Source organism: Saccopteryx bilineata, chromosome 8 (genome assembly GCF_036850765.1).
Source record: "Saccopteryx bilineata isolate mSacBil1 chromosome 8, mSacBil1_pri_phased_curated, whole genome shotgun sequence".
NCBI classification, from domain to species: Eukaryota; Metazoa; Chordata; class Mammalia; order Chiroptera; family Emballonuridae; genus Saccopteryx; species Saccopteryx bilineata.
The window spans coordinates 69,306,508-69,323,610 of record NC_089497.1 but is presented as its reverse complement, the minus strand read 5'-3'; the positions used below and the strand labels follow the sequence as shown (position 1 = coordinate 69,323,610).

Sequence of the window (17,103 nt, the reverse complement as noted above, 5' to 3'; positions counted from 1 at the left end):
TCTCTTCCCCTCCCGCAGCCAAGGCTCCATTGGAGCAAAGATGGCCCGGGCGCTGGGGATGGCTCCTTGGCCTCTGCCCCAGGCGCTAGAGTGGCTCTGGTCGCTGCAGAGCGACGCCCCGGAGGGGCAGAGCATCGCCCCCTGGTGGGCAGAGCGTCGCCCCTGGTGGGCGTGCCGGGTGGATCCCGGTCGGGCGCATGCGGGAGTCTGTCTGTCTCTCCCCGTTTCCAGCTTCAGAAAAATACAAATAAAATAAAATACGAGCAAAATTTTTAGTATAAGGATATTCATGGCAATGTTCTTGTTAAAAACGAAGAAATAGAAATCCCTTAAATGTCCAAAAATAATTAAAAAACTATATTATTAGTAATTATATAGTCATTACAAATAGTATTTGTGAACAACTTTAATAACTGTTTATAGTGTTCAAGACATAACATTGAGCAAAAAGAAAAAAAATTAAGATATAAGACTATATATTCTATATAGTTTTATTCCATCAAAAATGTAAATATGAAAAGCAAAAGGCCCAAAGCCAAAACCATGGGTGCTTTTTTTCTGGAACATGGGCCATTTATGTTTTAATTTTTATATTTCATGATCTTTCCAAGTTTTCTATAATAAGCATACAATATTCTTATTTTTAATTAATGTAAATAGCTCTGTAAAGCACAGTATGTCAGCTGAGATCATCCTAAAACACTCTTTATTGTGAGTTGGAATCACTTCCCAACAATATCCATCCAAAAGTCTCAGATTTACTTTCTACAGTTACTATAGCTACAGTCATGCCATTCCTCTGCTTAAGAACCTCAGAAGTCTCTTACCAGACAAGTAGATGCCCTCCACCCCTCCCCAGCTTGGCATTCATTGTCATCCTGGATCTGGTCTCTGTCTTTCCAGCCACATATCCCAGTGTAGTTCTATCTCACTCTACAGTGCTTTCAAACTATGGATTGCTATGCATTAGTGAGTCATGAAATCAAGTTAGTAACAACCATTAAAAAAATAGAATATAATACACCAAGTTGCGTTGCACATGCTGAAAGCACTTACTGTCTCAGATGTACACATACACAGTATATGTATATATTCTAGGACGTAGCTGAAATGTATTTATTATTGTGAGTGATGATCAAGGAAGTTTGAAAGCTACTGCCACTGCCACAGCCGCATCAGACCAGCAGGTAGTCTCTAACATTGCTTTGTTCAGTAGTATCCCCTTATCAACAGTTTCAGTTATGTGAGGTCAACCATGGCCCAAAAATATTAAATGAAAAATTCCAGAGATAAACAATGCGTAAACTTAAAACTTCATGCTATCCTGGATAATGTGATAAAATCTTGCTCTGCCCAGCTCCATCCTGCCCTAGAATTGAATTGTTCTTTCTTTCAGAGTATCCACACTGTACACACTACTGCCCTTTAGTTAGTTAGTAGCCATCTGGGTTATCTGATTGACTGCAGCAGTATTACAGTGCTTGTGTTTGTAACCCTTATTTTACTTAAAATGGCTCCAAAATACAAGAATAATGATGCTGGCAATTTGGAGATGCTAAAGAGAAAAAAGTACTTCCTTTAAGTGAAAAGGTGAACATAGTACAATGAGGTATTTTGATAGAGAGACCACAATTCACATACATTACAGTATATTATTATAAATATTTTATTATAATATTAGTTATTGTTGTTAATCTCTTCCTGTGATTTATTTATTTATTGTATTTTTCTGAAGCGAGAAGCAGGGAGGCAGAGAGACAGACTCTTGCATGCACCCTACCGGGATCCACCTGGCATGCCCACTAGGGGGTGATGCTCTGCCCCTCTGGGGTGTTACTTTGTTGCAACTGGAGCCATTCTAGCACCTGAGGCAGAGGCCAATGGAATCTTGACTGTGGGAGGGGAAGAGAGAGATACAGAGAAAAGAGAGGGGGAAGGGTGGAGAAGCAGATTGCCGCTTATCCTGTGTGCCATGATCAGGAATTGAACTCGGAACATCCACATGCCAGGCCGATGCTCTACCACTGAGCCAACCGACCAGGGCACTGTGACTGATTTATTAATTAAACTTTACCATAAGTATGTACATACACATAAAGTAAAAAACAGTACATATATATAAGGTTTGGTACTACCTTGGTGTCAGGTATCCACTAGGGCTCTTGAAAGCTTGACTACTCTACTCCACTGGGGCTCTTGAAATGCATCCCTTGAGAACAGGGGTGGGTGGACTACTGTACTGCCTTTAATACCACTGTTCCCCAGCTAGGCATTCTCCCTGCTGTCTTCTGGAATCCTTCAAGGCCCTAATAAGACACCAGGTCCTTCCTAAGTGTTCTACCTTTTCCCTTTATCTGTGATCCTAAAACAATGGTGTCACACCTTTCATATACCACTCAAAACAGCCTGCCTTGTATGGCTATGTCTGTACAACCAGTTCTTAGACGAATAGTGCGTGGAAGGCAGAGCTGTGTTACCCATTTTCAGGTTGTCAAAGGCCCAGAAGTGTATGAACCTGGTTGATGCTCAATAATGTCTTCCCAACAGAATATTATCTGTATCTCTTTCTAGGAACATGTTGTGGTGCTCTCTTTCCTTTCCTTTCCTTTTTTTTTTTTAACCATAGGCTCCCTGGGGCCAATGTTATCTACAGTGGTGCACTTAACAACCAGTTTGTCCTGAAAGCTTTCATCTTTTTCAGGAGGAATGAGAGAAATCAATATGTTTTTATCCATTTTAAAAATATTTCCTTTATTTGAGAGTGTGTCTCTCCTATATTTTTGGTGTTAAGATGTATTTTTGTGGAGCAATGTTGATAAATTAGAAAATATTAGTTGGTTTTTAGTGTGTGGTTTACTGTCCTTACTTGGAAAAATAAAAAGCTGGCAATTCTATGTTCATCTTTAAAGACTGAAGGAAAAATTACTGGTTGCAAACACCAAAAGCCTTGGGATCAATTCCACTTCTGGGATCGCTGAAGATCATAGGTTCACTTTCTTAAAGGCTAGATAAATTCATTGACAAAGGGCTGGAGAAAGCCTTCTCTTCTTATTTCAAGGACTGCTATTTATTGGGTCCGCGCGCCCCTTCCAATATTTCTATTCTCTCATCCCCTAAGATATTAATCATCCATTATGTCCCCAGGATGAGACCGTGTATTTCTGGCCCTTTAAATGAGGGCGTGGTGCAGAGGGGCGGACCGCCTAGGAGAGACAACTGAGAGCGGAGGAAAGCGGAAGCGTGGCCAACAGTGGTAGCTATTGCGCGTGCGTGAGGCTCGAGCAGGGGGCGGGGTCACGTGGGCCGGGGGGTCCTGGGCTGAAATGGCTACGGGCGCAGGTAAAGAATCTCCCTAGGGTGGGTCGATGGGGGTGGGGACAGTAGTGAGGAGCTGTCGCCCCCGGCGGGAAGAGAACGCGCGCCGGTTCCCGAGCCGCGGCCCTTTTCCCCGCGGGACAGCAGCGCGGCCTCGGGTAGCTGACGGAGCAGCCCCTGTCGGGCGGACTGGACCCGGGCCCACCCGCGGGGCGGGGTTGACTCCGGGGAGGAAGGGTGTGTTTTTCGCTTGGCTTGGGACTGGGTCGGGCATTTTCCACTTGCTGGGTACAAACGAATGGGAGGCTGAGAGACAGGTGCACCCGCTCCCCTAGATGTGAGATTAGGAGGCCGGTGATCACACCTTCCCCGGGACGGAACAGGTGTGCAGCGCTTCGGGCGTGGGGCACAGGTGTAGGCTTCTCCGTCCCTGGAGGGCTGGGAGGAGTGTGCTCCCCGAGTGTGAGGCTGGGGCTTAGATCGGGAGATGGCGTGTCCACCTTGTAGGGTCGGTGCGCACTCGGTGAGTCTGGTTCCAGTTTCTCTGCCTGGACGGTGTGCCCCCGAGTGAGAGCAGCAAGAGGACAGGTGGTCTCTAACGTTCGAGGCCACTCCTGTGTCCTGGGTTAGATCTCCCAAATGTGGTACCTGGGGAAAGAGGGAAACAGCAGCCTAAAGTGTTTAGCTGTGTTTCAAAAGAAATTAGGGTGGGAGAAATGAAAGAAATTAGTAGGATCAGCGAGAGAGGCTCCATGACCATTAGTAATCAAGAACACCTGGGGAACATCTCCAACTAGGCATGTGTCCTCCATACTCTTATTAATATTAGACTAACATTAGAATGGACAGAAAGGTTTGTGTCTTCTGCATTGCCCACGCTCTGCCACACCCTCCTGAGTGCCCTTACCCCTAAAAAAACCCCAAACCCAAGCCAAACATGGATGTTAATTGGTGGCACCAACTCTATTACAGATGGCTGTGATGGGGAGATAATTACGTGTCGTGTGTGTTTGAAGTATATTTAATAAAAATAGGGATGGAAGATCTACATATGTTTGTGTGAGATATGGGTTTGCTCTTGGTTAAGTTTAAGCAGAGTAGATACTGAATCCTCTGGCAATAGCTGGTCTGTTCCACAGAATGTAGTTGGGGTTGGGGAAGGATTCTGGTTGAACAATGGGGCTTCATATGTTAAAGTGACATACTTATATGTGAAAAAAAATTTCTTTCCAGACCTCTAAGAATAATATGTTGATTTTCCTTTATATGTTTCCTTTGTGCCTGGATGGATGTTTTCCATCCAGCTTCCAAGCAGATGGATGTGTTCTGTCTTTGAGATTATTGTGACATCTTGATGCTTTTTAGCTGTACTTTTTTTCATAGACATCTGAGATGCCAGGTATCAGTTATGTATGTGAATAAAAAGTCAAGTCTTTTGAACTTAATGAAGTATATTTAACTTTTGATCTTTATATATAAAATTTTTGCAGAGGTTAGATAGTATCTCCTCTTGACCCACAGCTTCAGGTATATATTTGTAAGATTATACTGTTCTGTTCTTAACTGAACTTTGAATTATGTTTGCATTATCTCCATTCTGTATAACAGCCCCTGTGTTACATCTTCCAAGTTTCCAAGCACTCAGAGTAAAGAGAAAACCCCTATCTTCAGTATTTACAAAATCCAGGAAAGGATACTGATTGGCCAAATTGGAGACAAGAATGTCCTCTGCCTACTCTTTTGGCTAGGCAGATGGGGTGTTTGATTGGCACCACCACCAATAATATGGTTGGTGTGGAGGAGGAGCAGTTTTCCAGAGGAAGAAGGTGCTGGGATGTTGTAATCATATTCAAAGTTGCTTTTTCCACGGAAGTTCAGCAAGAAGCCTCCTCTTGCTCTTTGAAATAATAAAAAATAAAAATAAATCTTTTGTGACTCCACATCCTCCTTGATATCTAACCAAGACAAATTGAGGTGACAATTTAATTAATTGGTAGTTAATTAAGATGGGTGGGAAGGACTCCTGCAACTGAGTGGAATCCTATCTTCTGTGAATTTAACTTCACCTGTACCAGTTCAGTGAAGAAGAAAAATGAATATATTTCAGGCTGCACAAGGCCCATGTGCTTTGTGGGAGAAATTTTCTGAGGTTGGGGTGGGTCTTTGATAGCGATTCTTATACACTGCTCACAAAAATTAGGGGATCAGGTAACATGCAAACACTCCAGTACTTTCAGCCTTTTGTATAGTACATTTGCACCAATGGAATAAAAGTTGGTTTTGCATCTCATTTGCATAATTGAACAACTTTCTTTGACTTGTTGTTTGCTTTTCTGATGTTCTTGTTTAATTTTAAAAAATCAAATGCTTTTTTTTTTATTGCTTCATATTCCTTTTGAGATATCCCCTAATTTTTGTGAGCAGGATAATATAAGGGAGTTCTTAGAAGCTGGAAAGTAATGATAATTTTTTTTATTCATTATATTTATAAAGCTGATGGGGTTTATACATAATATAGGTATTTGTTTTATATGTATTACAAGGGATTTAGATTTTTTTTTCTGGAATGGGGCTATCAGAGTTGTGTCTGACAATTCCTAGTAGTAACTTAGCACCCCACACAGGTAGGTCTTAGGCACTGCTCTTTTTTTCTTTTTAAATGTCATTTATTTTTAAAATTAAATTTATTGGGGTGATATTGGTTAATAATGTTAATATGTTTCAAGTGTAATACATCATCTGTATATTACATGTGCTCACCCCCAATGTCCCGTCTCCCTCCGTCACTGCATATTTGACTCCTTTACACTCATCATCCTTACCTCACTCCACTTTCCCTCTGGTAACCACACTTTTGTGCCTCTGAGTTTGTTTTATTTGTTCTTTTGTTGCTTTTGGTTTTATATCCCACATATTATTGAAATCATGTGGTTCTTGTCCTTTTCCATCTGACTTATTTTGCTCAGCATGATAGTCTCAAGATCTATCCATGTTGTCACAAATAGCAGTATTTCACCCTTTTTATGTATGGCCCAGTAGTATTCTATGGTGTGTGTGTGTGTGTGTGTGTGTGTGTGTGTGTGTGTGTATATATATATATGTACCACATCTTTATCCAGTTATCTATTGAAGGGCTTTTTGGTTTCCATGTCTTGTCTACTGTGCATAATGTCGTAATGAACATGGGGTGCATATATATTTTTTGTTTATTTATTATTTTTTAGTGAGAGGAGGGGAAGCAGAGACAGATTCCTGCATGCGCCCTGACCAGGATCCACTTGGCAAGCTCAGTAGGGGGCAGTGCTCTGCCCATTTGGGTCCACTGCCCTGTTGCAGCTGGAGCCATTTTTTTAGCACCTGAGGCAGAGGCCATGGAGCCATCCTCGGCACCATGGGGCCAGCTCACTCTAATTGAGCCATGACTGCAGGAGGGGAGGAGAAGAGAGAGAGAGAAAGATAGAGAAGCAAGAGGATGAGGGGTGGAGGGGCAGATGGGCACTTCTCCTGTGTGCCCTGACTGGGAATCGAACCCCAGACTTCCACATGCCGGGCTGACTCTCTACCACTGAGCCAACCAGCCAGGGCCTACATATATCATTATGGATAAATGTTTTCAAAATTTGGGGGTAGATACCCAGAAGAGGGATTGCAGGGTCATATGGTAGCTCTGTTTTTAATTTTTTTAGGGGGAATCTCCACAGTATTTTCCGTAGTGGCTGTACCAATTTACAGCATATATGAATGTTCCTTTTTCTCCACATTCTTTCCAACAGTAGTTATTTCTTGTTTTATTGATAGTAACCATTCTAACAGATGTGAGATGGTATCTCACTGTAGTTTTAATTTACATTTCCCTTAGAGCTAGTGAAGTTGAATATCTTTCCATGTATCTGTTGGCTCATTGTATGTCTTCTTGGAGAAGTATCTGTTCAGGTCCTCTGCTCATATTTTGATTGGATTGTTTTTGTTGTTGTTGGGTTGTATATGACGTTCTTTATATATTTTGGATATTTTTTTAAATTTCTTTTTTCTTTACAGGGACAGAAAGAGAGAGAGTCAGAGAGAGGGATAGATAAGGACAGACAGACAGGAACGGAGAGAGATGAGAAGCATCAATAATCAGTTTTTCTTTGCGACACCTTAGTTGTTCATTGATTGCTTTCTCATATGTGCCTTGACCATGGGCCTTCAGCAGACTGAGTAACCCCTTGCTTGAGCCAGCAACCTTGGGTCTAAGCTGGTGAGCATTTTTTATTTCGCTCAAGCCACATGAGCCCGCGCTCAAGCTGGCGACCTCGGGGTCTTGAATCTGGGTCCTTGGCATCCCAGTCCAGTGCTCTATCCACTGTGCCACCGCCTGGTCAGGCTATATTTTGGATATTATTGTTTGCAAATATCTCTTTCTGTTTGGTTGGTTGCTTTTTTTGTTTTGTTGAAAGTTTCTTTTGATGTCTGTAAGCTTTTTAGTCCTTTTTTTTTTTTTTTTTACTTCTACTTCCTGGCCTTTTAAAATGCTTTCAGAGACCAAGGTCCAAACGTTTAGTGTCTATGTTTTCTTCTATGTATTTTATTGTTTCGGGTCTGATATTAAAGTCTTTAATCCATTTTGAGTTTATTTTTTAGAATGGTGTCAATTAGCATTCTAGTTTCATTCTTTTGCATGTAGCTTTTCAGGTTTCCTGACACCAGTTATTAAAGAGGCTTTTATTTCTACATTGTATCTCTTTGGCTTCTTTGTCAAAAATAAGTTGCCCATGTACATGTATGTGGTTTATTTCTGGACTCTCAGTTCTGTTCCATTGGTCTAGGTGTGTTTGTTTTTCTTTCTGGTATCATACTGTTTTGATTATTGTAGCTTTGTAGCATAATTTGAAGCCAGGGAGTATGATACTTGGTACTTTTTTCTCAGGATTACTTTGGCTATTCAGGGCCTTCTGCGTTTCCATACAAATCTGATGATTTTTGTTCTATTTCTTTGAAAAATGCCATTGAGATTTTTATCGGGATTGCATTATATCTGTATATTGCTTGCATAATATGGCCATTTTAATTATGTTGATTCTTCCACTCCATGAACATGAAATATTTTTTCATTTCTTTGTATCTTCTTCCATTACTTTCAACAATGTCTTACAGTTTTCAATGCATAGGTCCTTCACTACTTTGTTAAGTTTATTCCTAGGTATTTTTTTTTGTTGCAATTGCAAATGGAATTGTTTACATTTTTTAAAATTTCATTGTTAGTATGTAGGAATACAAGGGATTTTGTACATTGATTTTGTATCCTTCAACTTTACTGTATTTGTTCACTGTTTCTAATAGTTTTTGGTGGCCTCTTTAGGGTTTTTTTATATAGAGAATCATGTCATCTGCAAAAAAGTGACAATCCTAATTTTGACACCGTTTCTTTCTCTTGCCCGATTGCTCTTGCTAGAACTTCAGTACGATTCTGAATAATGGTAAGAGTCGGTGTGCTTGTCTTGTTTCTGATCTTTGAGGAAAAACTCAGTTTTTCACCATGGAGTATAAGAGCTGAATATCATATATGGCCTTTATGTTGAAGTACTTCCCTTTTATACCCATTTTACTGAGTGTTTTATGTTAGATTCAGGGAGTACTGGGGCTGCCAAAGAGTGTAACTATTGAAGGACAGTAAGTGCTGATATGGCTCCTGTGAGGCTGGGAACAAAGAAGGTCAGAGACCCTTATCAGAAGTTTAGGTTTGAAATTCGCCACTAAGCTAAAACCGGCCCCTGTTGCTATGCCGGCCCCTGTTGCTATGCTGAGTGTGACCTCCCTAGCCAATAGCTAAACTGCCACATCTGCTTCTGTGCTATGCTTGCTCACTTAGGATATATAAGGGCCTGGCTGTAAGCTCCAGGCGCGGCTCCCATTTGCAGCTCCTTGTGGGCACGGTGTCTCCAGACATCTTGGAAGTTCGCCCCTGCGCAGGTTAAACTGGCCAATAAAGTAACATCTTAACTCCTGAAAGTCTCCGACGTTTGTTCTCATACCCGGTGGATGCTACATTTTAATCATAAGTGGGTGGTGTATTTTGTCAAGTGCTTTTTCTGCACCTCTTGATATAAACATATCTTTATTTTGTTAATGTGGTGTATCACATTGATTATTTGTCTATGTTGAACCATCCTTGTGCCCCTGGAATGAATCCTATTTGATCATGATATACTATCTTTTTAATGTGTTGTTGTATTCAATTTGCTAGCATTTTCTGTAGAATTTTTGCATATATATTCATAAGATATATTGGCCTGTCATTTTCTCTTGTGTTGTCTTTGACAGGTTTTGATATTGGGGTAATGAGTTAGGAAAAATTCCCTCTTCTTTTTTGGAAGACTTTGAGAAGCACAGGTATTAAATCTTTGAATTTTTGGTAGAATTCACTAGTGAAGCCATCTGGTCCTAGATGGCTAAAAAATCTTATTTTTTGAGAGGTTTTTGATGACTGTTACCGTTCATGATTCAGTCAAGAAGGTTATATATTTCTAAGAACTTACTTATTTTTTCTAAGTTACTGAATTTGGTGATGTATTTGATGAGCCTTTCACAGTATTCTTGTTCAGTGCTCTGTATTTCTGTAGTGTTCATTGTAATTTCTTCTCTTTCTTTTTTTTAAAAATTATTTATTTATTTATTTATTTTTTACAGAGACAGTGAGTCTGAGAGAAGGATAAATAGGGATAGACAGACAGGAACGGAGAGAGATGAGAAGCATCAATCATTAGTTTTTCGTTGCGTGTTGCAACACCTTAGTTGTTCATTGATTGCTTTCTCATATGTGCCTTGACTGCGGGCCTTCAGCAGACTGAGTAACCCCTTGCTGGAGCCAGTGACCTTGGGTTCAAGCTGGTGGGCTTTTGCTCAAACCAGATGAGCTCGTGCTCAAGCTGGGGTCTCGAACCTGGGTCCTCGGCATCCCAGTCCAATGCTCTATCCACTGCGCCACCGCCTGGTCAGGCTAGTTTCTTCTCTTTCATTTCTGAAGTAATTTATTTGGTTCTTTTCTCTTTCTTTGTTAGTGACTTTAACCAGAGATTTGTCAATTTTATTTATCTTTTCAAAGAACCAGCTCTTTGTTTCATCAATTTTTTCTGTTGTCTCTTTGTTCTCTATTTTATTTAATACTGCTCTCATTTAAATTTTTTTCCATTGATTTGAAAGTGAGAGATAGAGGAAGAGCGAGAAGGGGAAAGAGAGAAGCATCAACTCATTCCATTTAGTTCCACTTAGTTGTGCACTCATTGATTGCTTCTCGTATGTGCCATGACCGGGATTGGATATGTAACTGTGGTGCACTGGATGACACTCTATCCACTGAGCCACCCTGCCAGGACCAATTCTGCTCTCATTTTTATGATTTTTTTATTTTATTGATTTTAGAGTCAGAGGAAGGGGGAGAGAGAGAGAGAGAGAGAGAGAGAAAGAGAGAGAGAAACATCAATCTGTTGACAGGAACATTAATCTGTTCCTGTATGTGCCCTGACTGGGGATCAAACCAGTAACCTTGTGTTTTGAGAGGAGGCTCTTACCAACTGAGCTATCTGACCAGGGTTCATTTTTATTATTTATTTCCTTCTGTTGACTTTGGACTTTGTTTTTATTTTTCTAGTTTTCCTAGGTGAAATGTTAGGGTGTTTATTTGAGACTTCTCTTGTTTCTTGACGTGGGCCTGTAATGCTGTAAACTTCCTTTTTATTACAACTTTTGCTGCATCTAGAAATTCTTGCTATGTTGTATTGTCATTCTCATTTGTCTCTATGTACCTTTTGATCTCTTCTTTTATTATTTCTTTGATCCAGTCGTTGGTCAGTAGCATGTTGTTTAATCTCCACATATTAGTGGTTTTCCCAGATTTCTTCTTGCAGTTGGTTTCCAGTTTCAAAGCATTGTGGTTGGGGAATATGCTTGATATGATTTCAATCTTCTTAAATTTGTTAAGGCTAGTTTTGTGCCCTAACATGTGGATTCCTTGAGAATGTTCCATATCAGGCATTCTTCTTTCACTTTTCTTCTTAACATTTGTTGTTCTGTATGTACTTCTTAAGTTTTAAGAGACCACTTTTCTCATTTAGACATTTACCAAGAGAAAGAAAAAGAAACAGTGGTTTGGGTACTTTCATAGTGGCAGCTTTAAGCACTGTGGGCCGTAGTTACCTAAATGTGCCTATTCTCGGGCTCAGGTAAACAGCTCAGTATACAGTAGCACTGTACCTTACACAGGGCCTGATTCTGAAGTGCATGAGTAAGGTGAAATTGAGTACGTTTGAAAAGTTCCTTGAAAATTGAGTACCCTTAAAGTAGCCTGGGAAGGAGTCATGTTGGAGACTGACATGCGATCTCTCAGGAAGTCCAGCACAGCCAGTTTTGCTCCATGTTGGAACAGCATGGTGTTTGTTATTTTGAGCACAGATGAAATTGATTGCTTGTGTATGGCGTATGTGGCATGCAAAAACTGCGACTAACCAAAAGGATACACATTCCCTCTCCCAGGCTCACTCTGAAATGTACTTATTGAGTAGAACATATACAGAGTCCCTGGCTCTGTGTGAATCATTTTTTTTTCTTTCCCTTCGCTGAAGAATAATAGTTGAATTCCTGTAAACTGAATGGACATATGATACATTTTCACTGTTTCCATCTTGGCCTACAGATTGAATTAATGTAAAACAACACGAAACATCTGAAATGGCAGAGTTGTTTCATGTTACACATGAGCAAATGTGATCACTAAAAAATAAAATCAGTGTTATGGATTAAAAATCTCACTTTAGATGTAAAGAATAGAACTTGCAAGGTGAGGGACTCAGCACATTTTATTTTGAATGACCAGAGCTGCTGTTTGAAGCTCTGGAGGCCAATGATGAAGTGTTGCTTCGTTAGGGCTGTTTTAGCTAGGGAAGGAGGGAGAGAATGACTCCCTGCTGGATTGGTGGGTTGATTAGCTACTAGTAATTAGGGAATACAGTGGTGAACAAGACAGATCTAATCTTGGCTCTCCTGGAAAATGCATTCCAGTAGAGGGAAGGGAATGATGGCTTAGACCAGGGGTCTCAAACTTGCGGCCCGCCGAACAATTTTGTGCGGCCCGCAGACTAATCCACGAAGGTCAAAATATTTTGGATAAAATTAAGTAAGCCTAGGGGCCTACTTGTATTTTTCATTTCTCTAGCATCCTAGCTGGATATTAGCTTAGTTAACAGCAGTTGTGATGCGAACTACAGTTTCTGGTCGTTTTGTGACACTGAGTAAACTGCATGTACGATTGTGCTTGTTGTACTGATTTTTTTTTGTTTTCAACTGCAGTGAGAAAAGTGTTGCGTAACAGTTGCCTTTTGTAGACCTAGTGTGGCCCGCCGAATGGCTGTGATCTTGCTCTGCGGCCCACATGCTGAGTTGAGTTTGAGACCCCTGGCTTAGACACTAAAAGAGTTATTCAATGTGTTAAGTATAATAAAAGAGAACAGTTATAGGTGTGTATTAACAGGAAACCTAGTCGAGTTGAGCAGGACAAAAAGGCTTTTTTAGGAATCAGTGTTAGCTGGTATCTGAAGGATGAATGTGATCAACAGTAGTTGACAAATCTGGTTAAATAAAGGTAGAACTCAATTATAACTTGGTTTATTATGGTATAGATTCCTATATGCTGTGAGACAATATCCTCTGAAGCTTAACAATTACAGGTAATAAAACAGATATGTTTAAATTGCAGCACAGGTGTTATTCCTGTCTTCCAGTTTCTATGTTAACCAGTGATGTGGAGTATTCAAAGAAGCATGACCCGCCTGACTGGCTGGTGGCGCAGTGGATAGAGCGTCGGACTGGGATGTGGAAGACCCAGGTTCGAGACCCTGAGGTCGCCAGCTTGAGCCAGAGCTCATCTGGTTTGAGCAAAAGCTCACCAGCTTGAGCCCAAGGTTGCTGGCTCTAGCAAGGGGTTACTCGGTCTGCTGAAGGCCCGCGGTCAAGGCACGAATGAGAAGGCAGTCAAGGAACAATAAGGTGTTGCAATGTGCAATGAAAAACTAATGATTGATGCTTCTCATCTCTCCGTTCCTGTCAGTCTGTCCCTGTCTATCCCTCTCTCTGACTCTCTCTCTGTCTCTGTAAAAAAAAAAAAGAAGCATGGCCCAGTTTTTATTGTATAGTTGGGGAGAAAAGACAAAGTCACATGGTAAGTGAACTAATAAATCAATATGAGGAAAGTGACATGGCACTGTTCTAAAAAAGATAAGCATTTCAGATTCAGGGATGCTTGGGGAAAGGAAGGTGCCCAGAGGAAAGAGGGGAAGAAAGAACTTAGATCAATGGCGAAGAAATGGAAAGGGAAGGTGAGCTGCCATGAGCAGACACTGAGGGAAAGGGGAAGCTGTTCTCTGAGGACTGAATACAAGTAGTAAGTTTAGCGATAAAGGAAAGTTGGGTCAGCTTGTGTTAGTTATGGAATCAGAGGCTTAGAATTTGGGATTTTATTTTGTAGGTGTTGGGGAGGTGTTAAAAATGAATCCATTTACTCAAGAAATATAGTAGAAAACCAATACAAGTGAATCCTCTATTGTATTTTTCTTCACAAAACAAACCACAAGAAGACAAAACAAAACAAAGAAATGAAAGAAAAAAAATACTTGGTTTGGGAAGGCCAGACACAAAGTTGGCATATAAAATCATTTCCATATCATGATTTTGTGATATCTTTCTGTGTATATAGTAAATTAAAAAAACAAACAACCACACTTGATTTGATTTCACTGTGATATGAAAAGTGCCTCAGAAGTCACTTTTACGAGGAAAAGAATGTCAGTCAATAAAATAGGATCCTGGAATTTGAGAATAGTTGGGAATGTTTGCCAAAATAAAAAAAGAAACAAAACAACAACAAAAACTGTTGAAAGAGCTTCATATTAACCTGGCCTAATCTAGGTCGCATTCTAGAGGTATTATTCAGTTGGCCAATGTCATAATCAGGTCATTGTTGTTTATATGGCACATACTTATTTTTTTTAATGGTCCTTGACTCTGTTATTAATATTGATTGAGAATAACCTTGTTAATTAAGAGGGAACAACCTTGGGAACTTTCAAAATGTCAGATAATCTTACGTCAACTATTAAAATATTAGTTTATCAGCATTTAGAACAGAACAGCATACTGGGTAATCATGATTCTGTGACATACATTTTCTGTCATATTAATCTGATTTCATTCTGGGATTGACTAAGACGACTGATGTTGCCTTTTGTGTTGTCTGTAGATTCTGTCTGGCATTGCATCACCTTAAGAATGATAAGAGCACTAGATCACCCAATGATTAGGTGAAGAACTAGTTGTAGGATTGTATCTAAGAGGAAATTATCAGTGGTTTCTTGTTAACATTTGTACTGAGATAGCACTTAAGTGATATGTGAAGGCAGTATCTGCCTCAAGTGTGTAATATTATGTGTCATATAGAAAGCATTTCATCATTGTTCTGCATATTGAAATGAAGAGCTTTTTTTATTGGGCAACACCGAGAAACAAGGGAGGGGTTAGTATTTCAGAGTGTTGGAGATCTTGTCAGGAACAGATTAATTGGAGTTTGTCAATACATTGTTTCCTAATGTTAATGTGACAAATTGCCACAAACTTAGTGGCTTAAAGCCGGGTAGATTTATTGTACAGTTCTGTAGTTTGCAAGTCCAGCATTGGTCTTATTAGGCTAGATTCCAGCTGTGGCGAGGCTGGGGTCCTTCTGGAGGCTCTAGGAGAGAATCCATCTCCTTGTCTTTTGCAGCTTCTAAAGACTGTTTGAATTCCTTGGCTCTTGGCAGATATCCTTTATCTTCAAAGCATACAAGATAGCATCTCTCTGCTTTTGTCACATCTCTTTCTCTGACACTCTTCTGTCTCCCTTTAAAGACGCTTGTGATTTCATTGGGCCCACCACATAATTCAGGATAATCTCCCCAACTCAAAATCCTAATATAATCACATCTGCTAAATCCTTTTTGACATGTAAAGTAGCATAGTCACAGGTTCTGGGGATTAGGATGGGTATCATTTAGCACTGTTATTTTGCCTACTACAGGTAGGTTCAGGCACAACTCAGTTTCTGAAAATTTTACAGCTGTTCTAGTAAACTTATTTTTTTAAATGAGCCTGTGACCCTTTGATTCAGCAGATCTATTTGGGTTGGAAAAATTTGTCGACTAACAAAGAAAGGAAAAACTTCTGATAAACGACAAAAGTGGAAGTTGACGTAAAAACAGGCATAATTTTAGAATAAATGACACCATAATTAATTGAAAGTTTTTATTAAGCATGAGTGTTGCTTTGCTGGGGGCTGTACTAATCTTAGGCAAAACTTCACAGTTCATCTCTTGAAGAAACTTCTAATGTGGTATTAGAAGCATATCCTCCAATAAGGTTTTCTGATATGCTTAGCATGGGTTATATCTTTACAAAATACTAGATCTTGTTTCAGGGTCTTTAACTTTAGAAGAATTTGGAGATCTTGTGGAAATTTTAAATGGTAAGAGCTAATGTCTCATGAAAACCTATTCTGGCCTGACCTGTGGTGGCACAGTGGATAAAGCGTCGACCTGGAATGCTGAGGTCGCCGGTTCAAAACCCTGGGCTTGCCTGGTCAAGGCACATATGGGAGTTGATGCTTCCTGCTCCTCCCCCTGTTCTCTCTCTATCTCTCCCCCCCCTAATAAAAATGAATAAATAAAATCTAAAAAAGTAAATAAATAATTTTTTTTAAAAAACCCAAAAAACAAACAAAAAAAACCTATTCTGTGCCCCGACATTATTTTAAATGCTTTACAGTCATGGTATTGTTTATTCCTCAAGTAGCCCTGCAAACTAGGTAGCTGCATTCCTAGGAGTCAGGACTAGCAATTGTAAGTGACCAAGAGAAGAAAATTGGGGGAGTATGTTCGCTTATGTAGCCAAGCTGCTGGAAGGCTGCGGCCAGAGCTAACTAATAGAAGCTTGGAAACTTGGGGCCTGAGTGATAACGGGACACTCTTTCCTCTTCTTTTCTGCCTGTGTTTTTGGGTTGATTTCATTCTTGCTAGAGAATCTGTACCTAGGATGTAAATTTTTAGGATGTACCTCTGTAGAGGTAGATCTCCAGTAACAGATACATAGTAGGTGTTTGGTTATGTGTTGAATAAATAAACTTTTCTGCAGAACAGGGGGAGGTGGAGGGTGGGGGTGTTGCCTAATCTTATTACTCATTGTTTCGAGAACAGTAGAAATGACTTTTCCTCACCAGTGCCCTTTTAATGAATCCTAGTGATGGACTCTGGCTATTTTATGCAGTTTCTGTTACTAGGGGATTTTTGATTGGCAGTCTCCACAAGAACCACATGGTTTGAAGGAGCTGTTCTATGTAAACAACACAAATGGCCACAGGAGTTTCTCTTACAGATGTGGAAATAGGCTCCGGAAGGGTAGACAGATTGACCCAGGTTACAGGTAGGAACTGGTAAAGTCCAGATTGAAACCTGATTTTAATTGACTCTTCTACTTGTGTTCTTTCCACTTTGCTACCACATCACATCAATCACAGGAGCACAGTGAAGGGAAGGTTGGAAAGGAAGTAGGGTAGCATAGCAGGGCAGTGTTCTTTTACTGGTGTTCACAGATGCTGAGCTGCTCTGAGAACCTTTAACTCCAGACAGGAGATATAAAAAAGAGCCAGAAATAAGTTGTTATCCTTTCTGAGTTATTTTGTAAAGACAAAAGAATGAAACAGTTTAGTTTACTGATAATTTATTTAGAACA

The 17,103-nt window shown here is 40.2% G+C and overlaps 1 protein-coding gene across 1 annotated transcript in view; it reads left to right on the top strand.

Annotated features, from left to right (window-relative positions):
* Positions 1 to 3,267: 3,267 nt before the first annotated feature.
* The window catches only part of VPS8 (VPS8 subunit of CORVET complex), a 405,986-nt gene continuing 392,150 nt past the window's right edge, over positions 3,268 to 17,103 (top strand). Inside the window, exon 1 of the mRNA XM_066240876.1 lies at positions 3,268 to 3,339. The gene's annotated coding sequence lies outside the window, so the exon portion shown is untranslated. The remainder of the gene's footprint in view (positions 3,340 to 17,103) is intronic.